We start from the raw sequence: 26,208 nt of genomic DNA on the forward strand, positions 1-26,208 counted from the left end.
ACAGTTAGTAAACACTATGTTGATTTTCAGTTTAACTCTAAAAAACTCTAACACTTTGAAGATTTGAAATTAATATTTGAGTATTTACTGAAGAATGTATTTTCCGATGGCTATGTAAAACTCAGCAGTCGCTGTTTGTTGTTCGATAAGCTTCCTTATACAAAGAAAGTAAGAAAATTTAATATTATTCAGTCCTACCTAGTTATCCCACAAGTCTCAGACTGATATATTCCAAAAAAGTCAATATAAGAGCTCAAAATCTTTGTTAATATTTTAGAAAATTATAATCAGACTGTATGGAACATTTAATTCTAAGCAAAATTTGCATAAATATTGTGAAGTTGTGAATATTTTTACAACCCATATACTGTACAGGGGAAAGTGTTTGCACATTTGTTACATTTAAAGATATAAAAAAAAAAAACCTCCCGCATTTAAAAATTATGCAGTTCTAAATTCATGTTAATTTTAATTTAACTTTCGTATATATTTGGATACAGGATATAAGGCAGGTCTTTTTCTATTATCTAGTAGTATTCGGCGTATATTCTTGCATACGTAGCTTTAATTAAAATGTATCTCTCTGTTAGGTAAAACTGGGGTGAGAAATGAAAAAAATCATAATAAAGCTAGTTCATTTTAGCTTTTTTGAACATTTCTATAAAATTATAAATAAAATCTTCAATTAAAGTTAGTTTATAGCTTCCGAAAAATGTGAAATTCTTCAAGAAAATCTAATTCATCAACTGAAGTTAACTTAATATTAACTTTAGCCAAAGAAAACTTGACAGAATAACCGGGAAACCATCCATGATTAGAGAAGGATATATTATTTTAACCACCTTGCCTGACGTTGATTCCTTCCTGTTTCTTAGTTTCCTATTTTCCGTAGTTTGAAAAATGTACTTTCAAATATACAGTCAAAGGAAGTTGTTGTTCTTAAAAATTCTGATCTAATGATTGATTGAGCTGCATAAGAAAATAACTTGAAAACTAAATTTTGAGATCCTCCTAACTTTTGAAATTTGAAATGTAACAGAAGGGAAAATATATATATTAATAAACGACAGTAACTGCCGCTTATTAAACTCAATATGTTAATTCAATTAGCCGCTTATTACATTCATATTTCTACGCGTTAAAACATACGAACCAATAAAAAACCCGCCGTTTATTAAACTCATTTTAGCCGCATTTAAGCTCAAATTGGCAAAAGTTTGATTCTTTAATGCTATAATATCCTACTAATACCCATTATTAAAAAAACGTTGCTCATAGCTCATCAGTTTCACTTATCAAGAGAAGCGGCTTAAGTGCTACAATAAAAGGGTTTTAATCGAAATTTTGATTAGTGTAATTCTACTGAAACCCTTTCTGTTAGAGGATTTTGAGTCTATCTATCTCCGGTTTCCGTTAGGCACTGTTTGCAAAGTTCTTTGTCGGAAATGGAACTGAACGTGGAAGAATTTCTTTATTATAAGATTAATAAAAGCAGTCCTCTAGAGTAGGGACTCTCAAACTTTTTTCATTTTGTTCCACACAAATAAGAACCAAAAACGTATGTATCATCATAAAAGCATTTGAAAATTTCGTGAATCCTAAATAGAGTATTTATAATCAAAGAACAAAACGTTTTAAATGTGTATTATTTAATTATATTCATGAAGGAATCTTTTATATTATAATAAAATATAAATACACTATAATAACGTATATGTAAGTATTCTAGTAAATAGTAGCTAATACGTAATAGCAAATATTAGTATTTATTATAAATGAAGATTAATGTGATGAATGAGCCGGTTTTATTGTAACCAGTTTTGACGCATAAATGGAATATAATATATAGATATATCTATATATACCTGAATAATAAAAATTTAAACAAAATGTTGAAATAAGCGTCATTTTACATTCATTTAAATCTTTTGTGCAAAATTTGTATCACCAAAAATAACGTAATATACCATTGGTGTACATGTACCATAGTCTAAGAAATCCTGCTCTAGAGTTATTGTAAATAAGTGAGTGTTCCCTAGACTTAAAGAAGGATTGGTGCTTGGAAATGAGTCCCGATTTTCCTTCTCGAACGCCAGCTGACAAGTGCTGGAAGTGCAACCTCCGCATCCTACGACACTCAGCATCTTCCCATTGGGATACACACCTAAAGTACGCAGGGAGTTTTTCAAAAATTTTATAAAATACCTTATTGGATAGTCGTTCATTATCAGTCTTTGAATGGAAAAGTGAGTGATTGCTGTAAGATGAAGAAGGTAGTAAAATATTGGTTCTGCTTGTGACCATGAAGTAGGAGATCGACTTAACAGGGAAAGTGAAATATTTCTGCTGGACAGGAACGTGAATTTTGAATTTGAACAAATCAATGAAAGAAATATTTTTTATTTGCGTTATGTGGTACTTGTAGTAAACATGTCCTAAATGTATATGTGGAAGATTTAAGCAGAAAGATAAAAATTTAACAAAGGAAAAGAATTGCTGAAAAGTTAAAATTTCTGAAGATAAGAATTAAAAACAGACATTTTTAGAAAGAAATCTTATTAAAATAATATAATTTAAATTCCCTTATGATTTTTGTTCCTATTTTGATTGCGACGTTTACGTTTCTGGCTTTAGCTCTTTAAACTTTCCATAGTTGCAATAATTATGTTATGGCAAAAGAAACGAAGACTATTTTTCATCAGCCAAGACATTTTTCCGTAAGACCTTCCTCACAAAGATTTAAATTGTTTATACGTAAAACACAAACAAAAAAGCAACAGTAAAAAAAAATTGCGTAGTCAACTCACATCTCTCTTAAGAATAAAAACCGCGGGCAAGTAATTCATACTCAAGGATTTTATTCATTAGACTTTTGCAGATAAACGTTACTGTATTGAAAGGCAAGCAAAATCACCCTCGGGAAAGAATGTCCTCATAAATATAATTAAAGCTCATTTTCCCCAGAGCGATAAAGAAACATTTTACTAGCTTAATGGTACACAATTTCATCTTATACGTGCAATTTATTAATGCGGTACTTATTATTTTTTAAGAGTTCTTGAGTAATCTTTATGTAAGTTAAGGAAAATTTCGTAATGTAGGAATTATGTGCCTTGCATATATTTATATACTTTTCACTCGCTAAGTAAAGATCTCTTTTCATGACATACTTCTATGTTACTGTACTTCTATGAATGTTCTTATATTATCTTATATGTTCTTATATGTTCTTATATTATATGTACTTCTATGTTAAAACGAGGACAGGTTATAAAATACAGCAAACAGAAATAGCCCATATTGTAATTAATAGGAAAAAATTATTAACAGTGAACAAATTATCTCTATTTTCAAACAGTTCAATCTCGATAATAAGTTCTTTCGTTTTTGTAAATTAATTTATTTTTCAAAACAAAGAGAATGCACAGTAAATAACGGGTTAATAAACATCATTAGAAATGAAGTAACTAATTCATTACTGGCATTAAATAACAAGGTTGTTTTGACTTATCTCACTAGTCTAGCAGTAAAAACTGAAGAACAGGAATAGTACCATTGAATTCAAACTTGCGTAAAAGTGTCAGACAGGCTTTCTTTTTTAACAGTGTAAAGTATTTTACGTTTAGAATTATTTACCACTAAGTTATGCATTGTAGTGGACAAAAAACAATTTTCAAGTACTGTTAACATCATCTGCTATACTGTTTTTGCCGTATGAATTTTTTTTTCCTTCTTCATATTTTTTTGGTTTACGCTGTTGGTTAGCAAAATAATTTTCCCAACGTTCTGAGATAAACAATCTTGACTCCTTTAGACAGGGACCCACCAGCGGCCGAGCGGTATCGTCGCTGAACATTGGTAGGTCCGAGGTTCGAATCCCGCGAACGGGCTGGCTGCATGGGTGTTTTCGTGGTTTCCCCCATGTGTAACGTGTATACGAGCCAGTTTCCCTTAAAAAGTCCTCCACGAAGGCATCCCTCCCTTAAGGCAGATAGCCCTCGACTGCTTTGCCGTAATCTAATAAACCAAACCTTTAGACAGGGCTCAGTTAATTTATCCCCATTGGGAGTTGATTGCGGAAACTTTTCAAACTTTATAGTACGCACATTACCACTTCCTTTAATATCCTTCTCGATATGTTTATTTTCTACTGCGCAATTTTTATGCAATGCTCTAAATGCTGTAATGGACCTACCTTTATTATACATTAACAATTACTTTCCTATCGTAGACATAAAAAGATACATTTTCCTTCTGATTTCTGTATGCCATGATTACTCTATATATCGCATTGAGTTTGTAATAAACTGTTGTATTTCTGCTTAGAGGACTTATTTTAATAGCTGACCTTCTTGTAGCTGCGGATTATCTGTATTACTGTCTACTACCCAACCATTATTCACTTTAATTTTTGCCAGAGAAATGAGATCTTACTGTATACATCAAATAAACCCAGTACAAGTAAATTCATATAAAAATATAAAAAATACCTATGTATCGTTAAAAAAGATCATTCTTTTTAATTATTTATACCGAGAGTCAGCAAGCCACGGATTACGTCTTAAATCTGTCTCACAACGTGCTTCCGTGCAGTACGTCAGTTAAGAATAATTTTTGCATTTTTAAAATGCCATAAAGAAATTACAGTTTTCATATACCTCATTCGACAAAAATTCCTGTAAATAACTGAAATATGAAGTCGCTTTCAGTGGCCAGAGACAGAGTTTTAATCAAACCATACTGTTGTTGTATTTAATTGAATAATATTGAATAATTGTTCTCATTAAAATTAAATTTTGAATTCCATCAACAGAGGATTAAGATAAACGTTTTTTTTTTCCTTTGTAAGGTCATCCCTATGAAATAACTTTAATCTAATTTAATTAATATAATTGAAAAAAATTCAGAGCCTTGTATTAGCCACTTCGACTTTCGAAATATTTTGTCAAAAATTAACTGCTAAGCAACCTGTAAACTATTACTGCCTCTGGTTAGCACTAAATAGTCAACAATATTTTGTTTTGTTTGATTTACTTAAAATAGGATGTGAAAACTTTCTTCAGCATTAATATTCATTAAAGAACAAATTACCAAGTCAAAGAAATTAACTACTCAAGATGCCAAATTTATTTTCTAATTTACTGTTTAACAATACACTATCACAAAGCTGCTAAAAATAAATGTACGTTTTTGTTATTGTAAGACAATTAGCTTTGGTTACTTGCTCAACTAACACAATTTTTAAAAATCAGATAACTTTCCCGCGACGACAAATGCATGTTCACCACAGCCATAATTTTTGTAAATGGTCAGCTTCTTTGCGTTTCTAATAAAATTTACAAATGCAAAATAAAATAAACAATGAGCTACAGTTTAAAAAACTATAATAAATATTCGGATACACGTCTAGAAGCATTACTTCATCAAATGCCAGAAGCAATAAGATTACGCATAACCGTCATTCGATAGGACACTCAAATATTTGCTGCTTTATGACTTATTCAGTCGACAACAGTTTAGCGGAGCGAAGCATAAAATCTGCTGCTGAGTTCCTCAAAACTCGAAAGAACATGCAGATAACTGCAGGTAAGCGAGTTGACACTTGAGAGTTGTTGAAAACGGGGTGAGAGAAACTACTGATTGGACAAAGCACCGCCTACTTTGGATGGAGAGTCAGTGGCGTAGTACTTTCTTAGTACTTACGTAGTACTTTACGTATAACTTACGCCTTTACCAGTCCTATACAAAGTCACTAGACGGAGAGTTATTTGCTGTTTGAATGAACTCATCCAAAATTGTGTGAAAAGGGAAATTAAGGGAAGTGTTTTGAGAATTTTGATGATGCAGTTCCACATATAATGCGTCACCTTATGAACACCGCTATCAATCTTCCAGCAAAGCCTATACAGAAGAGAAACACGCCAATACAAAATTAGGCAAATGCAGCCTTATTTAATGTAGATTTAAGTAATATGTTATCAATTTCCAAACACAAATCCGTCTTCTTCAGGCACAGAAACGTTTCGCAAAAGTTTTTGCTTATCAAGCCAAAATTATTCGCAGAGATATTCAGCACTTTTAAGTTAAGTCAAGCTGTTAAAAAGCTCACAGTATGCTTACTAGGTATCCCTTATCGCACCATAAAGGGTTGAGGTATCATAAATCACTTCTTAATTTTTTTTTTTTTTTATTTTCGTGACAAGTTTTAGTTACTAGTTCGATACATTGCAAATGTAATAAATAAACACCTTAACATTTCAATACATGTATTCGATCAGTGACTGCAGGTCACATTCAGAGGGACATCCGATAAATCTCTGCTAGGGATAATCACCAGAAAAATCCTTATAAATGGATAGTCAGCCAGAAAGTGGGAACTTTGATTTAAACCCTTGCGGTACATCATAATTTTACAAGCTTTCAGCTTATGATTTGCTGCTTGTTGAATTATTGAAGTATAAAGATGTAGTTGTACCTTATATCTACAATTAATATAATTCAAATAACTAAAATTAATATGATTCAAATCCATAAAATGCTGTATTTATGCTCAGAGAATTTATTTTAATAACAGACCTTCTGTAAGGCAGCCAAAAAGTGGAAACTTTGATTTAAACCCTTGCGGTACATTATAATTTTACAAGCTTTCAGCTTATGATTTGCTGCTTGTTGCATTATTGAGGTATAAAGATTTAGTTGTACCTTATATCTACAATTAATATAATTCAAATAAATAAAATTAATATAATTTAAATCGATAAAATGCTGTATTTATGCTCAGAGAATTTATTTTATTAACAGACCTTCTGTAGTCAGCCAAAAAGTGGAAACTTTAATTTAAACCATTGCGGTACATTATAATTTTACAAGCTTTCAGCTTACGATTTGCTGCTTGTTGAATTATTGAGGTTGTAGCTGAGGATTATCTGTGTTACTCTCTGTTGCCCAATCATTATTCCCTTTGATTTTTGACAGACAACTGAGATCTTACTGTATACATCAAATAAACACAGTACAAGTAAATCCATATAAAAATATTAAAAAAATATGAATAGTACAAGTAAATTCATATAAAAATAAAAATGCTAAATTACATGAAAGTGTAAACATAGTATTCCTATAATATGTATAAATACCGCTAAATTTAATTGATAACTTGTGAAGAGTAACATATTAACAACTTTAAATAAAATAACTAATAATAGTATACCGCATGCAGTTTGTTTGCATTTGCAGTATATTTTTTTTACCTTGCATTTTTGAATGTAAAGAATTCAAGTGTTTAGTCTAACCCTTAACAGGTGAAAAAGAAGGGAAAATCTTATACTGATACTGTGTAGTATAATGAGCAATTCTGAGAAATGAGAAAATTGTAAAAAATCATGCATAAGGGCAATGGAACATCATCTAATTCGTGCATGTGTAATTGTGCTCGTGATGGAGATAATCATGGGAAAACAGTGATGCATGCATTAATATTGTTTGTTTCATTTCACTATATTCATTGTTATTAATGCACCATAAATTCATCATTCATGAAAAGAATATTTAAAAAAAAGCTTACTTTTACTATATCCAACACAAAATTTCATTTTTGCAGTATGCAGCTTCAATATAAGAAGCTTTCATATCTAAACAATTAAATATGCTTTGTAAAATTTTCGACAGCAGTAAAATGTTCGATAATTTTTCTAATTTTATGTCACTGTAAAGAAACCGAAAAGTTAACCAAATTGAATTTAGTTTGAACATTTTTCATCATACTGCTTAGAGAAAATCTCACAATATTGCTTTAAAGAAGCCAATGTTTTGAAGCAAATAACTGTATGCATATGTAAATGTAAATTGCAAAAATCATTTCATATGAGATGAATTATAAGTGTTAAAATTCGTTTTATTTAAGGTAAAAAGAACTTCGTATTTTAAAATATTTGTAAAAAAGTTATAAAAAGTTAGGCATTTTTTCAGTCATTACAGTAAATATGTAACATTTTTCAAAAATAAATATCATCCTTTAAATGCAGTTCAAAAAAACGTTTTCGTACTACGCAAAGTAATCGTAAATTGACTTAATTAAGGTCATTAATTAAGGTCCTTCGGAAGTATATGAATATTATCTTTAATGATGCATTCTAAACATGTCAATCCATTCTTTTTGCAAAAATTTCTATCATTGATATGTATCTAACGGCATTCAAGGAGAATGATTTCCTTTAGCAATTCACGTGGCGACCTTGAGTGGCAGCTTGAAATGCATATCTAAGAAACGAAAAAGTAGAACGAACTTCTGCATGTTCACTAAAACAGGCACAGTCCACTCACGTGTATTCTAACTTCTCGCCTAAATCTAAGCAATAAAAAATTACCTAAACACCTTTCAATATTCAAAGTCATAAAAATGTTTTTGGTGTTGATTAAAACTTTTGAGTATTAAAGAAAGAATCAACAAGAAATTTGAATTCAAAACTTATACTTAACAGTAAAATATTTCTTTCTTCTTATCAAACGTAACAAGGGAAAATGGAACCACCTTTTGATGGTCATACCCAGCGCATTTCCTCTTGTTACGTTAGATGAGAAGAAAGGAACACTCTTTTGAAAAAGAAAGAAATATTTTTCCCTCTCCTTTATAATTCCTTTCTGTTCAGGAATTCTGAAGAAAAGCGCATTATGTAAAGTATAAAGCGTATGATCAACGGAAATGAAAACTTATCTTCTGAAAGTTTTAGGTAGTTTTAGAAGACGGATAGCAAACGAATACTTGATAATTTTGTGAATTTTTTTAATCTTTTTAAGAGATGAGATGTAGATAGCTTCTTAGAATATAACTTTTCTTGAATAGGATTTAAATGCTTTAGTTTCCAAGGATCTTTATCAAGCAGTTTACTAACTTGAGGACTTTTCTAGAAACGATTGTTACTTCCCTGAATGGAGATTCAAATTAGCAGTATTTCACCTCTCCGTAAAACACAGGACTTTCTAAGGAGAATTTCCTTATCCTCGATATAATTCCTCTCTTCTCTCAATGAATTCTTCTGAACTTTCTGTAATGAGATTAATTCGTCAAACTGACATGAATAGATATTAATCTGAAAAGAATTGTACTCTTCTATATTTAAAGTTCAAAATCTTCCTCCATGTTTTCGTTGACCTTCCAAAATGCATTTCAACTCGTTGAGCCCCGTAAGACGTCAATTTTCTACAATGCCACACCTTTTGTCTCATACTTTCTTTTTATTGCCATAAACTTATGACCCTGGGCTTAAGTTACCCTTCCAACACTCTATCCATCACAATCTTAGCCCGGCATGTCCTCACAGCAGGCAATCGAAGGGGTGTGTCATCCGAAACTTTCACAACAGGAACACAGAAATGAACGGAGTAGTCCAAGAGTTAAGTCCTGCAAAATGCGAAAACAAGACTACGTTATAAGAGAACAAGAAATCATTGGAGTCTATGCTGTCTCATCCATCTTAACTTCCTACCATCATCTCGAGGTCATCTGGGTTAGATGCACGTAAATTTTCCAACTTCAAGGCATTTTCAGGTCGAGAAGACTTTGTAACAAGTACAACTGAGAAAGGTCAGCTTTCTAGTGGTAAAACAATTTCCATACAGATATTCGGGAAGTTATGTATTCACTCAAGTGTTATCATATATTTTAGACGTTTCATATGCGTTATAAGATGTATTTCATTCCTATAAAATACTTTACTTCTAAATGATCATTACTAAAGCTCTACGTTAACTTTCGTTTCCTTTCAAACTTAGAAAAAAATTATTTTAATTGCATATCTCTTAAACTAATTCTTTTCAAACCCTAAGACAAAAGAATACAAATGCAATTCACGTGTACGAAAGATAAGTGTATATCTTTCGCCACAGAATTTGATATTTCTGATTTTGTTACTGCACAGTTTATTATTTTAACGAATAACCTAGTACGTTTAACTATATTAATGCATATATGATAAGATTGTTAAAAATCAGTTCTTTATTTTGAAAATCTTGACAGCACTTGAAAATATATTCTGCTGCAGACATTCGCGTGTAAATGGATTAATGGCAAGTCTTCGAACAGTGTTTCGAACATTCTCTTTTAAATACGTAGAAAAAAGAAAAGGAAAGATGATAAAGTTTCAATTTAATTTCGATGTTACATATAAACAATTTGTGAGATGCCCAATCGCACTGTTTCTTTTGTTTGAAAAGATATCTTTATAGAAACTGGGTAAGTGTCGTCGTGATTTTAGCATTATCTCTTCACTAGACTTTGAAAGACGGTAACTCTTCTTCAGTCTAGTGTAATGACAAAAGAATGGTCAGGGAAGGGAGAAGCTCGGTTATGTCTGTGGCTAAGCATAGAGAAAAGCAGCAAGAAATAGCTCCACTATTTAAAGCTCAAGAATAAAATAAAAGTATTAAAAATGACTCAGAAGCTACATCGGAAGGATGAGAAGAAAAGATTCAAACCCTGATGAATTTTTATATTAAGTATATATAAATATAGAGAACGAGAAACAGAAAGAAATACAGACAGATAGATAAGATCGATATAAATTGCTAAATCAATAAAACAAACTAATCATAATTTAGCCTTGGCAAAATAAAAGCTGAATAAATTCTCAAAACTTCGTCAATAACCAGTAACATAAGCTGAATAAAAACACTAAGAAATCCAGCACAAAAACAAAGAACTGAAAAGAGGAAAAGAAACCTAATATCACAAAACTACAAGAGGTTTGCTACTTCTTTCCTTAGTTGATCTCTGTATTGTACTCACAATACTTCCGGAACAAATGATATATTGCAATAAAAGTAAATAGCTAAAATGCAGTGTATTTGAGCAGAAGGAAAGTGAATTCATGAATAGTAAAATAAAATCAATCGACGTGTAAAACTAAACGTCCAAAGAAGTAAAATTCCTTAAATCTTAACTCTGCTGTGTATATTCAGTCAGAGGGGAAATAAAACATTTTCAAAAACTGCGAATCAAAGAAAGAATATCAACATAGAATCAAAAGTATTGGAAAGAGATTTGAAACATAATTTCATACAACACAAAGTTACTCTTAAATTTCAAAGAACCTGGGAAATAGATTTATGTAAAGAAGGAAATACACGTATAGAAGTTATAAATTAATTAATTTTATATTTGCTAGAAAGGAAGTAAATAAAATTTAATAAACAGAATCCCAAATAAATAGAAGGAAAAAAGAAAAAGGAAGAATGATTTTCATATGACAGTGATCTTCCTCGGACAGCATATCATATTCTACCGATTATTTGTTGCCGTCTCTAAATAAAATTTTAAATCAAATTTTGAATATTTTTACGTAAAGAAATAACCAGTAAGCTAATAATTACCAAAACCAGAACTACCCCGAAGCAACGAGTTCACAAAAGGCAACATGGCTGAAGCCGTGAAGAAAAGGGAGCTTTTGCCGGCAAACCAACCTAAAACTAAAGAAGTAGATATATGACAAGACAAAAATCTAAGATACAGAATATACCTATTCAGATTGCCTTAAAAACCAATTGATAATAACGTTAGCGTTAAATGCGCAAAAATGAAGCAAAAATTTCGAGGATTCTCCATCACTGCATCTAGAACAAATGCTGTGTAAAACAGTTATATTCGTTTCATAAAAAGTTTTTCATACCAAAATTTGTATATCTATCCAATAAACAAAATAAAAATGTAAAAAGTTACTAAATCCTCGTTGTATTAAATCACCATTACGAATGTACAAGGAGTTTTAAGGTAGAAAAAAGGAACAGCAGCTTTTGCTCATTTATCCGCGTTCGAATTTCCAGACAAAATGGAGGAAACAGACAGTTGCCAATTCGAATTACAGAAAAACCATCATAAAGTGGAGAAGGACATTGCTGCTGGTAGCCCAGGGAAAACGTTTTAGTACCGGAGGTATATTACTATTATTTTTTGGGGTCAAAGTTAGTAATTTAATTCAATTAATCAGCATACTACTGTAGACAAGGAAAAAACGTTAGATATTATATGGTAATATTTTTGAAAACAAAATGTATTATCTAATGTCTAAAAATTAGCAGTCTGCATGAAACATAATACTTAATGTTTCTCTTTTGTTTGCGTTAATAATAATAATTGAATTGAATTAGTTACTTTAAAACATTATTTCAGACACTAAAACGTTTCCTCAATGTACCATTTTATTCTGTTGCTGTTATTTCTGTAATTGGTTTTAGCTTGGATTCGCTTCCTCCGCTTTGACTGCAAACTCAAATGCGGTATGAGCAAAAGCTGCTGTTCCTTTTTCTTCTTTATAATTCTTATGTACCCATCCTGTTGATGATTTAATGTAAGAGGATTTAACATTTTTGCATGTTTTTATATTTATTTGATTTATTTACAAATTTCGGTAGAAACGAAAGTTTATTTTTAAACGAATATAATAGTTTTCCATGACATTTACTAAGGGATGACAGTGGTTGAGGTTTCAGAAACATTTGAATCTTTTTTAATACTTTCTACAGTAATGTTCTTAACAATTGGCTTTTAAAACAGACCAAATGAATTTGCACTGTATCACAGATTTTACCCTGTCATTTCTTACATTTTAAATTATTAGCCGCTAAACACACCGTTTACTTCTCTGCTTCAGCCAAGTTTCTTTTTGTGGAATCATCATTTTGGGGTAGTAGCACTTAAGATAACGGATTTTATTTTTATTATAGTTTCATCCAGAAATGGAATTAGAAAGTCCAGGATTTTGATATGCTCTGGCTGCTTCCTGATGACGACTAATAGCACATGAAAATTATTATTTCTCGTCCTTATTTTCTTCGCATTTATTTGGAATATGGTTTTAATTTTTATTTTTGCCATTAAAGTTCCTTTCACTTGCTTTCCATGAGATATAAAACTGGTTTCAACAACATTGGTACGTTATTACCTCTAGCCAACCTATATACATAGGCAAGGGAATTATCGCTTTCAGTCCAAAAAGTCGATAGTAAGTTTTCAGTGAACAAGCGCGAGTTGGGCTCCCCACTATATACTTTTATTCTTTTCACAATGATATCTGTGTGTACTTTTATCTGTAGGTACGTAAAGCGTTTTTTCGTCTACGGTAACTTTTATATGAATCTCCCAAAAATTTCCATTTTCTGTCGATTAGATTTAGGCAATCGGAATTTTTTAAAAAATAAAAATTTACTATGTCAGTGGACCGAGCCCAAAAACATGTAAAACAGAAGTAATCTAACTCATGAAAAGTAAATGAAATTAAGGAAAGGTTGATAAAAAATATATAAGAATAAATAAAAATCAAGGTGTAAGTTCATAAACAAGAACAATAAAAGTTTTGAAATGAAAAAACATATTCGCCTGTATAGCATCAAAGCCAAAATGTGTAAAATAATGAATCTAGGAAAACTACAAATTTTAATTTAATAAAACTCAATAAGAACTTTTTAGTAATTGTAATTAACCAACTTAACAGCGTCAGATATTAGGCAGGTCTATGCTCTGACTAGGTAGGTCACCAGTGAAAATGCATGATACAATAACAGCACTATGAAGAACGGGAAAAGTTTGGGAATTACTACTTTAATGGTAGCCTCTGCGAACATTTGTTCATTTTCAAATACTACACCGTCTAAGATATCGTGACTTCAAGTAATGACTGATGATGTGAAGTAGAAAGACCGAGACAGGCGATTCGTTTTTATTTAAGTTTTATTTTTATTTTTTCCTTGGATCAATACTACGATATACCATCAAGCTGCAGTATAAACAAACAAACAAAAATCCTTCTGTTATGATAGGGTTAAAATTAACTCCTGGCAAAGGAATATCATTTTCTTGAAGACAGTTCAAATCTGACGGGAAAAGAAGGATGTAAAAGGAAAAAAATGCCTATTTAATAGAGAGAAACGAATCTTTTTCCAATTGAAACTCGCATCAGTTGAATACAACCTACACGCAACTCTAAGTGACCTTTAATGGCGCCTTAAGCGAAATTTGGCCATTATCTGCTTTCAAAATACGTATGTTGTAATTTTCTTCTTTCTTCTTTTCACTTTGAAATTTCCTACAGTTAATGATCCCTCCAGGCTACAATGACAAGAAGGAGCGTTTTAGTGACTTCGCTAGAAGTCTTTAGGGGGGGGGATGTAAAAGTGAAAAGGAAGCAAAATTTTCGGATCTTATCGAGGACACAAAAATGATGAAAACAACGTGATATGATTGGGTTAAAAGTCATACAAGATATAAATAGGTTAAAGATACTAGTTTTTGATATTTTTTTTCTTCTTTTCATTCACTACCGCACATTAGACGAGCCTCAGATTGTTTGAAATTAATTATGATGTGCAGAGTTATTCAAAATTAAACTGTTAACAAGAGGTATAAATAAATAATAGCAAACAAATAAGGTTTCTGACATAGTTTATAAAATATCTGAAAACTGCTTTACAGACGCAAGTCAAAGTCGACGTCAATGAATTGATTGAAATATGTAAAATGTAAAGTTTATTTTAATTACATTATTTCGTAAGTTCTTCGTAAATGCTTAGTGATATGCTACTAACATAAATTTAAATATCTTAATAAACTAATTATTTAGCATTCTGTGAAAAAAGACTTTCGCATAGTGGAAAAGACATGTAAAATATCTTAGGATTTGAGTCAAATAACTCGCTTTGTAACGATTATTGGACAGTTAGTGCAAAAAAGAATCAGCGTAATATTTATAAATTTTCAGTACTAATTTTAGAGCTTTAAATATAAAAACTTCGAAACTAGTCCAAAAAATTTATGAATATTACGCTAATTATTGTTGCTTTAACTCATCCGATAATCCTTGGATTATTTTATTTTAATATGCATTTTTCGTAATTGCCAGCTATAAATTCCGATAAACCATAGATCCCAGAATTCTTTATTGACTTCTAACGAAACATTATTTCAGATTACTGTTAAAAAGTCTTCAAAATAAGTCTTAAGGGAGATACAAGAATGAAAGGTAAAAATATTTCAATTAGATGCACTGCCCTTCCTATAATTTGCTTTAGGATGTATATTTTGACAGAAGTATTCTTCGCTTCGAAACGCACTAAATATAATTTAAATAAGTAATTCACCTCGAAAACAAATAGATTTTGCTACTAAATAGCTCAGATTGAGCAGACATTTGCATAGTAAGGTAGGAACAAATTAAGTACACATTTGCACAAATTATTTGGTAACCAAAGTTTTAAAAAAAATCAAGAGCAATTTTTAAAATTTTCTTTTAATTATTCATTACATAATATCTGCATTCCACTGCTTTTTACGGCCATCATATCACCTTTCAAGAGCTCACATAACTCCTAACATACCTACATAGTAACAGCACTTCTGTATAATAATATGAGTCATTTGAAAGTTATAAGCTTGATGTTACATTTCGCCACGAAACTCGTCGACAACCGTGCTTGTCTGAACTAAATTTTGATTAATACTTCTTTAAAATACATATTCTTCGGCTTTAGACTCTCAAATTTATTCACTGAATATTAAGAAGCAAAGGTTTATGAAACTAGTATTTCGATTTTTAATAAATGATACGTAATAAATTAAATTTTATGGATGGTGTAAAACATTTAAGTAGAAAACCTAAAATATAGACTTCGAAGGAACTTTTTCTAATTTTTACAAACTTCAAATAACTCCAGTATTTTTACATGCATTTTGAGTTAACATATAATACCTTTTTTTAATAATTATTTGAAAAACATTCTTTAGTTTCCGTCTTCTAATAACTGTAACACTAAGTTATATCGAGAAACGAGAAAAGAAAGACGAGAAACATTTTAAATAGGGTAGAGTGACAAGTTTCAGTATAAAATATAATCAGCATAATAACTGCAGAAAGAAAAAGTAAATTAAATAATAGCTGTAAATGTAAAGCATACATTGATAACACAATAGCGAGGTTATACTTGAGGGGGATAAAGGAAAGTGCAGAGAAGCCAATGATGCTAAGAACAAAGTGATCCAGATAATCTATGAGATACAACTAAATGATTCCGAAGGGGAAATTGTTATTAGTGTCATAGCTCTGTTTACATTAGCATTTGTATCCCTATCAGTTTTGAAGAATATTAGTTCTTTCTTTATAGTTGAAAGTAATTACAAAGGCAGGATTTTTTATTATATGCTTTAAGAAAAACTTCTCTAACAGCTTTTTTTTTTTTCATATTTTTTAAATATTTTGTTAACTCTTGTCCTTATTTACTAATTTTTATTTACTGTTTGATAATCATATAGCTGATTTATCTCTAATATCTAAAACAAGATCTCGTTTATCAAACAAAGAGAGTTTATGCCTATTTTAGAATGCTATTCAAACTGCACCGATAAGAGGATTTTCAGATTTTTTACTTTTCTTCCCTGTAAATGCTATTAGTCCAAATAGAATGTAATTACTTCCAGCGGTTAAACTACCTATTACTCTAGAATTTGGCGAAATCATCACTCTGACAAAAGAAGCGATGAAAAAGGAAATTGCCTGTACATCATTTTCGAAATACATGCCTAATTTACTAAAGTTTACTTTTTCATACTTACTATTTTCATCTACTACATATTAATGTACATTGAAGAAAGGATTGTTTATTTTCCTTTTTTAAAATTGTTTTCCTATTTAAACAAGACACCGTCTTCAAAAAAGTGTTTCCATCAAAGTATTATGGTCCTTATTTTAGTAAAGATTCTCGTAGACATTTACTTCCGATTATAAAAGGAAAATATTCCTTTTATCGCTTTTTTGAAGAATATATTTTGTCAAAAGTACGAAACTTAACTTTTTATTTGGCTACCCAATCCCTAAAATTATATTTAAGGAAAAGTTATATTTATTCTTAAAATAAGAGAATTATTCTAAAAAAACTTTGGATTTACGTTCGACAAAAATTGACTGAGGTATTTAAAACCTGAAATCATGAATCAGCGGTCGTACACAAATTAAAAAATCAAATGTTTCGATTTTTATATCAGTTTAAGATAAGATTTCTGTGTGTGTGTGTGTATTTAATTATGGCAAAGCACACTAGGGCTATCTGCCTAAGAGGAGGGATGCCTTCGTGGAGGACTTTCTAAGGGAAACTGGCTCGTATACACGTCACACATGGGGAAAACCACGAAAACACCCATGCAGCCAGCCCGTTCACGGGATTCGAACCTCGGACCGAACTACCAGTGTTCAGCGACTTTACCACTCGGCCGCTGGTGGGCGATAAGATTTCTGATGTTAATAGATTCGCGCACGTTTACACCTAAATGTTTCAATAGGTGATGCAGCATAAGGACTTCTATGGACACGTGTATCTACGTATGTGTCTACATCTGCATATACACATATTTATATAGGTGTACGTGAGTCCCATCAGTGGACGAGTGAGCTACACAACATTTTGTTATGCACCTGTACAACATTTCTAAACAATATTTTTTTTTCCACAGCATGAAAAAAACTTCGTTAAGGTTCAAACAAATTGTCGTACCCTAAGAAGAACAATTAAATTGGTTAATAGTAGGAAGCAGTTCCAGTGATTTAAACTAAAATAATATCGAATTTCTTTGACGTGGTCTTTTCCTTTCATCATAGAATTTTCCAAATTAATCTAAAAATATAAACAATAATAAGATTTGTTTTTCTTTCTAGCTTAATGTGATCTTCCATTTATGTAATGGCGAGCATTGCATTAGATATATGAGACATACATATTATAGCATTCTAATATGGTAAGGTACTTAGATGTATAATTTTAATATTTTTTGGCGGTTAACTTTTTAACGTCTTAGATTTATGGCCTGTCTAAAAATAGTCTGTAAAAAAGGTCCTATTAGGTAATTTTACAGAAATTTATCGAATAAATCAGTGAATACAAATCAAACTTTAGTAAAGGAAGAAAAGATCCTCATTTCTTTTCTTATATTAATATTACAATATCTGGCGCAATTCTTCCTCTACAAGTGTTAATTTTTTATTCAAGCCTGCCTGAATTTTTATCTGTCATAAGCTAGAAGAAGATGACGTTTCTTACTTTAAAACAGTTTCTGAAAGCCACTTCATGTAAGCAACTAAAGATTCAAGAAATGTATTAAAATAAACTTTGTCTTGTTGCCCAGGTTTTATGTTAAAAGAAAACATAGGTATTTATATTTATAAATAATAGTTTTCTCATAAAGGATTTTCAGGATAAATCTTATAAGCAACATTTTTTTCTAACCTTGTATTAACAATAAATAAAAATACTGACTTGTCGTGGAGAAGGCTTCTTAGATTCTTGAAAATATTGTAAATATTTACCATATTTTACAGCATGCTTTTATATTTATTATACCATAAATTATTTCAAATTTATTTTTAATACGCTTTTTGGTCTCATTACCGTTATTAACAACATGAGAAGTATTGCAATTATTAACGACGATATCATTTCAGAGTCTACCTTTTTTGAAGCGGAATGTCTTTAATTCATTTTGGCACTGCTGGGAACTGAATTTGAATGTTCCAGTTGCTGGCTAGACGTACTCATAACTATATCCTAAAATAATATGCGAGGAATGATTTTAACCCTTTTATTCTCACCAGTGGCTCAGTGATTAAGACCACTGAATACTGAATAATAGTTTAACCTGGGTTGGATACCAGCAAACAAGATGGCTATATGTTTGGTTTCTGTTACTTTTCCCGTGTGTAATGTGAATACCTGCCAGTTTCCCTTAGAAAGTCACCTACGAAGGCATCCTTCTCCTTAGGCAGATAATCCTCGTGTTTTTGTTGGATTCAAATAACCTAACTTAACCTATAAATTTTTTGTGCGTGTAAAGCTAAGTGCGCTAATTTTACAGAAATTGAAATTATTTGATAGAATTAACTTAAACTAACTTAACTTGATCAGATGATCAATTTGAACAAACGCTAATAAAAATGAAAACAAAAATATATTTATTACAATTATATTCAGTTTTGTTTGAGATGAAGCAAAAGGCCCTAGAATACACACACACACATATATGTACACATAAATCTATGCTCACGGGTGGGGCACGCATACACGTATTTGTAAAGTAAAACTGTTACAAATATGTATTAGTGTATTCGTAAATTCTGCATAAAGACTGATCAATTTAGTTAAACGGCTTTAAATTTTAGTAAAAATTTTAAAAAAATCTGTCTCAGAACTTATAATCGGATTTATGCAAATCAGGTTTTTATATAAATCTCTTATATCTACTTCGTTCTTTAGTAGATTAATATAGACTAAGAAATACAGGATGAAAGTGCAATTGACTTTTCCAGGCAGACTGATCAATAATATAACTCGGACGATGTTTTAACCGTAATGTGGTCACCCCTGAATACGCTCATAGTGCGACTTGATATTGCTCTTCGCAGCATTTTTAAAATGTCATTTATTCACAAATTTAATGAAATAATGCTTTCTTTTTCTGACGCAAAATGTGGAATGGAAAACTTACTGACTTTCTAATCACGTGAATTATAAATTTAAAGAATACGTTATCCTGAGGTTGGTAAAATCATGCCTGGTCGTGTATTAAGAACCTGCTTCTAGAGGATTTATTTATAACGGGCACGAAGTACGTTTTCGAACAAGGAAAAGTGAATCTAGTAAAACTGGGCCATTGTTTTTATTAGTTCATTTTCTTACTTTGCTTTCAAAATGCTCTTTTCAATATAGCTTCAAATGGCTGTTTCTTCACTAATTTCTGAGCTTATATATATATGTATATAGATAGATAGATATATAGATAGATAAATAGATATAGATCTATATTGATAGATAGATATATATAAAAGATATAGATAAATAGATATAGATATATAAAAGATATAGATAGATAAAATATATAGATAGATAGATATAGATATATAAAATATATAGATAGATATAGATATATAAAAGATATTATATAGATAGATATAGATATATAAAAGATATTATATAGATAGATATAGATATATAAATGATATATATAGAGAGAGAGAAATAGATATATAAAAGTATAAAAAAATTATATAAAAGACTAAATTATCCCAATATCATTTCCGCGTAAAATGCTGCTGAAATTTAACATTCTTAATATTTAAACTTTTTTTTTCATTATTTTTTTCTGATTTTATTTCTTTCATGTCTTTGTTGGTTTGGTTCTATATTTCTTATCTGTCTATCTATTTATCTATATCTATATCTATATCTATATATACGAAGCAATCTAGCTTATATTTAAACAAACTACTCAAGCCACGCTAACAATGATGTCAAAAATCCCAAAGTTTGAAATTAAATGTCTCGTTTAGTTTTTGTTGTACGGTAATCAAACCTTTTGTGTTTAATTTTTCATAATGATTATAAACATTTACTAAATATAACTGTCGGGACCGAGAGGCCTTATAAACGTTCATTAATTAGTTTAATTTCTTAAAAGCATTAGAACAACTATAGTTTCATAGTTAATAGCAAGAGCAACATTTTATATGAAAGGCTAGTGTATCGTTATTGTTTCTTACAATATATGACTAATACATTTGGTGCAAAAAAACGTTAATGACATATTTATCACAATATATAATATCTCTACACGCCAGTCATCTTTTATCTAAAAAAAATAGTGTTTTCTATAACAAAAGATATTTCTACAACAAAATTGACCTAATCATATATCATTTGCACCACTATTAAATTAGAAATTTTTATTTCCTTCAACGAAAGGTCTTTTTTTTCCTTCTCTTATCATCTCCTCATTCCTTGACATCAGATTTAATACAAAGGGAATGTTGTCAAATCCAGGTCATTAAAGACACTTAAAAAGTCAATTGCTGTAGATGAAAAGAAATGAATGAAAATTGGTGAGAAATGTTCGAAGGTCGTGGATAGGAATAATTTGCAAAGTTTCTTTCAGTTTCCGGTCTACTATCCCCTGCTGAATGATTACCAATTTCCCTAAGTAATTTTAACTGTGCTTGCCATCTTCAAGTGATTGATTTTAAAGAGAATTGTTCTTGATAATCAGCATGGAATGAAGTTTTCTGTAATCATTCTTTTCATAACTGGTGGAGGGGGGGAATTCAATCTCCTTGAGTTTCGTTAAAACGAGTTCAATATCACCATCTTAACTCTCAAGTTGAGATTGTTATATTCAGTACCTTTTCAAGAAATATATTCAGTAAATGAATAAGTCTCCAGACAAAACTTTCTGCTGAGTGACATGAATACTTTCATTGTATCATTCTACTCTAAATTAAGATGAAAATGAGTCTCTGATAAGTGGATTAAAACTCTCATCTGCCGTATGAGTGCTCCTGAATTCCGTACCTTAAAGATAAAATAAATCTTTCAATCCAATTACACTCTGCTGTTGGCTCTAATTTCTTAATTAGGAAATTTTAGGCAGCATACACTAAGTCAAGACTCTAATAGATTTAATCGAATTATTGCTATGTCTAGATAAACAACAGAAGCAAGAAGAGGAAGAGAACAGAAGTAAGAAGGGTGTAAAGACCCTTTTAAGGGGGCTCATACACCTTAGACCTCTTAACACCCTTCGAATATGTGATTGTTGCAAGAATTGGGATATTTTATTTATTTTAAAATCAATTACTTACAACTTTTTACAGCTGACTACATAATATAGCTGCTTTCTGAAATAGTGATCAGAAAGTTTGTGTTGCCACAAATATTTTTGTAACTTAAACCGCTTTGTGACAAAATTTTTCGTCATTTTTCCACCTTGCGCTCACGATATTTTAAAAATGGCTAATGGTACATACTTGAAATTTGATGGAATTCTTTATATAAGCCCTATCTTTTAACTGAACCTAAAATCTGATGAATATTTTAATATTAAAAAATTTTATGGACCAAAACATTACAGATTTTTTTTAATAAAATATATTTTATAAACTCGACTCCAAACAAAATAAAAATTAAACTGAAATTCTTAGAATTTTTGGTTCACAGTAGTTTCCAAATGTTATAAAAGTTGTATATTAAATATAGAATTAAATTATGCAACAGAATGTTTTAAACTGTGCGCGCAAGGTGGAAACATGACGAAAACTTTTGTCAAAAAGCGGATTAAATTATAAAAATATTTGTGGCAACACAAACTTTCTGATCACTATTTCAGAAAACAGCTATATTATGTAGTCAGCTGTAAAAGTGTCGAAGTAATTGCTTTTAAAATAAATAAGTTATCCCAATTCTTGCAACAGTCACATATTCGAAAATCTTATGGGTTTTAAGGTGTACGAATCCCATTAACAAGAACCCAACTAACTGAAAGGAAGGCACTTCTTGTGCTTATAAACTAGCCAGCATCTATGGCTTAACTCAAAACTAAAGGATTTCAAGTTAAAACTAACTAAATCTGAAGTCAGCCTGAAGTCTACACAGAAATGATTAACGCGCAAGTTGCCTTAAACCTATACTGGCGTGACAAGCACTATTGGCAAGAATAAAGAACGCCAAAAACTGACTACTAAAGTAAGAATTTCAGTTACTCACGGGACTCAGTCGGAATACGCTCTTTCTAAGAGGTTATTACATATAGCTACAATCCCTGCTAAACGGGACTTTTCGAGGAAACGAGATTCTGGTAACACTGGTTTAAATGGGATGATTCCAAAAAAGAGAGCCCAGCTGGAAACGAAGTCCCGCCTAGCTACGGAAATAATGTTGCGGCTACGCGGGATTTTTTCAAACCTCAGCGAAAATGTCTCTCCCGGGTAGAGACGAGACCAATCAGACGAAAGTTCTGCTTCTGAAGGATCACGTGATCCCAATTTGAGCGATAATCGATTACTGTTTGGCGTTCAAATCTTTGTAGTAAGTGAAAATGGTAACCTAGCACCATATGTTTCCCGGAGTTGTGCGGGTTCTGAGAATTGTCCCTTTCGACGTCAAGTCCCGCGTAGCCGAAACATAATGTGATTGGGACCTAATCATACTGATAGTAATACTAATTATGAATTTGCTTATGTGATCCCAAAAGGGGCCAAAATATGCTAGTTAAGAAAATTAAACCACTGAGGGCGCATCACTTTGATGAGTTAACAGCTGATACCCCAGGAACGGTTGAGAAAGTGAGGTAAAAGTAGGGAGACCATTGTCTCCTTCACTGCATGTGTGCCAATCTAACGGAAAACGACGAGATACAAAAGTCATGCTGCGCCAGAAAACAAGTAAACGTTAGCAGTCAAAAATAGATTACTAAGTTATGATCTCTAACCTGTCAGTAGCAAATAATTTGATCAAATTATCTTCTGGAATGAGCTGGTAACTAAGAACTTCTGAAAATTTTGCAGCATCGCAGCCAAGTCCATTTTGAAGAAATGCTTAATAAGTTCAGTAATGTGGTCCACTATAGGGTCGGTTTTCAAGTCGTCATAGATCAATTTGTTTCTGTACAGGTAATGAGCATTTACAGTTCTTCTCAGAATCTTATTCTATACTACCTGAAGAATCTGTGGCCTTCGAGATTGACGCCCAGGCTGCAATTACGTAGCATAGAATTGGCCTTATAATGCATAGGTATATCTTTCCCTTTTTGTTAAGAGACAGTCCAGAGTAATTTACGAAAAGTATAGAAAGCTGGTTCGCGATAACACAGCTTTCTAACAGTTTTGAATTTTTTAATTTGCTTTTAATGCTCCCAAGAGCCTGCGTCGACAATTTTTAGCAAACCTCTCTTTAAATACTATCTCTTTGTACCTCATATTTGCGAACTAAAATTTATGTTCTGGAGAAAAACGGAAAGTTAGAAATAACAGTGTAGATACTAATCATAAAGTAAATAGTTAATTAAAAATAAATAAATACTTTAAAAATTCAACAATGAAAAACAATTAAAATCAATTCAATGAAAAACAGTTAAAAAGACTACAAGATGCACATAGAACTGCAAATTAAAATTGGTATAAGGCTTCAAAATAATACTGACTTGAAAAAATACTGACTTCAAAAAATATTTTACGACATGAATGCACAACAGCATGATTCATTTATCTAAAATGCAAATGATTTATTAAAACTCGCGCATAATATTAATTAAATAAGCTAATAACAACGTTAATTTTCGAAGTTCAAATAATAATTCTCAATACTGAAAATTAATCTACAATAATAATAATTAATCAATCTTAAAAATAGCTATCTTCTTTTTAAATATTTGTTTTTCGCATAAATGTAGAAAGAAGTAATACAGATTTAAATTTCTAATTCAGATTTTATGGTAAAGCTTTATATCAATTATCATTTGTTTGTGGGTAATTATATAAACGTTATAAGTTGTCTGAAACTCTACTGAAGTTTCTATGAAACATTTCTGTTTACAAGCAAAGAAAAGTAGAACTAGTGTTTCAATTCTCTCTTTATGAAATTTTAATTCGAACATATTGCAGGTGACATCTTCTACGTGACCTCTATAATGATTTTTAGTTTTCTGAGAAATCACAATTGTGTGCTTTATTTTTTAATTTTTCTTACATAATTCCGCTTATGTAATTCGTATTTTACTCGAGTCTAATAAGTATACATATTCCGTTAAAACCTTCGATGGAAATAGGACACACTGTTGCAAATTGCACTAGACGTGAATCTTGATTAAATTTCCAGTGCCTTCTTAGCGATGTGATTTTTTGCAGCGGCATCAGCTGATTTGCAGTGAGGAAAACTGAGGGGCTATTAAAACTCTATTTAGCGTTTAAGCAAGTGTTTAGCAAAAATTATTTTCACTTTGTAATTAGGTTTCCGGACCTTAATCTGCTGCAAATAATTGTCACAGTCAAGTTTTTTGCACAGTGCTAATTTATTTGTTTCACGTAAGACTATTATGAAATAAAAAAAATCATAAAATGAGGGCAGAAAACTTCTGTTTTCCTCATTTTTTCATTTTTTGAGAAAATGAATCATAAGTTTATTCTGAAAAGAGTAGCAAAAAAGAACTAGAGAGTCAAATCCGTCAGTATTCCATTTTAAATATATAACCGATATGCAGAAAATGATCGCTGGTTGTCCGATATTTTGGGGTTTGTTTATTTGTAAATTGCATGGTAATTTTCAAGGTTTCTGCCTGCATGAAACTAGTTAGACTTTCTATTAGAATATCATTCGTAGGCTATAAGACTGCAGAAGGCTGAATTTGTAGGCTTTAGAAAGATCCCTGGAAAACTTCACCTTAATCTAAATGCCTAACTATATTAAAGGGGTATAACTTCAAGATGATTTTCTGTATTGTTTATGCTAATAAAAATGAAGATGAGTTCAGAAGGTAAACTTCAAATAATCGGACAAACTAGTGCCATAATTCATCTCTATATGCGAGAAATCTAAATAAACCGGTTTTCCTTTTCTTATCAGTATCTCATACTGTGCAAGTGAAGAAATTTTACTTTGCTTTCATTAATCGTATTTTATTTTGTAATGGTCTGTCCTGTGTAAATCTAATTTAAAGTTCTTTAACTCTACTTAGACTGACAAACGAGTTGTCTCTCCTTCTGTGAAAGCAATACAAAGAAGGTTTTAAATAATTTTTTACATAAATCTTGAATTTTAAAAAAATACACAACTTGTACTTACAAATTAAACTTCGCCACTTTCAGGTAATAGAGAACAGAAACTTAAATTTACGAATTAAAATAGATTCATAGCAGAGGACTGTAATATAAATGACCTAACTAAGCGTTGGCTCAAATTTAACTGCTCGATCCAACTTCGACTAGCAAAACGGCTAATGTCGGAATACTAAATTAGCACAGTTGGGTGAGAGAAAGTACAAATGGCAAGAGTAGCTTCTTGAGCTCTATCTCTGAAATTTTCAAGAACTTCACCTTACTCTTTGGCATCTTGAAGAGCGCTAACGAAACGAAGATGTGAAACAATAGATCAAATTCAGAATAAAATAGGTCCATTAACATAAACCGTCCAATTTAAGCAATAATTAGACAATACAAAACGTATTTCTTTTGATAAAAATGAATCCATTTGTATTTTTGAGCAAAGGAAATTAATTTTTCTTAGCGTAGATATTACACCTAAACACATACGCTTATTTAAAATTTTTATAGTATTGTGATTAACAAATAGAATGCTTCTTACTTGGTGTCAAGTATGAATTACTTTGTGGACAGAAAATATAGGTAGCATGGATACATT

General features: G+C 30.9%; 1 protein-coding gene across 3 annotated transcripts in view; it reads left to right on the plus strand.

The window, feature by feature from the left end:
* The window catches only part of LOC118188230 (protein grainyhead-like), a 285,114-nt gene that overhangs the window by 211,628 nt on the left and 47,278 nt on the right, over positions 1-26,208 (plus strand). The gene's annotated exons all lie outside the window — the stretch shown is intronic.

The sequence above is a fragment of the Stegodyphus dumicola genome, chromosome X1, assembly GCF_044657685.1.
Source record: "Stegodyphus dumicola isolate Sdum_Otavi_A_Nest chromosome X1, ASM4465768v1".
NCBI classification, from domain to species: Eukaryota; Metazoa; Arthropoda; class Arachnida; order Araneae; family Eresidae; genus Stegodyphus; species Stegodyphus dumicola.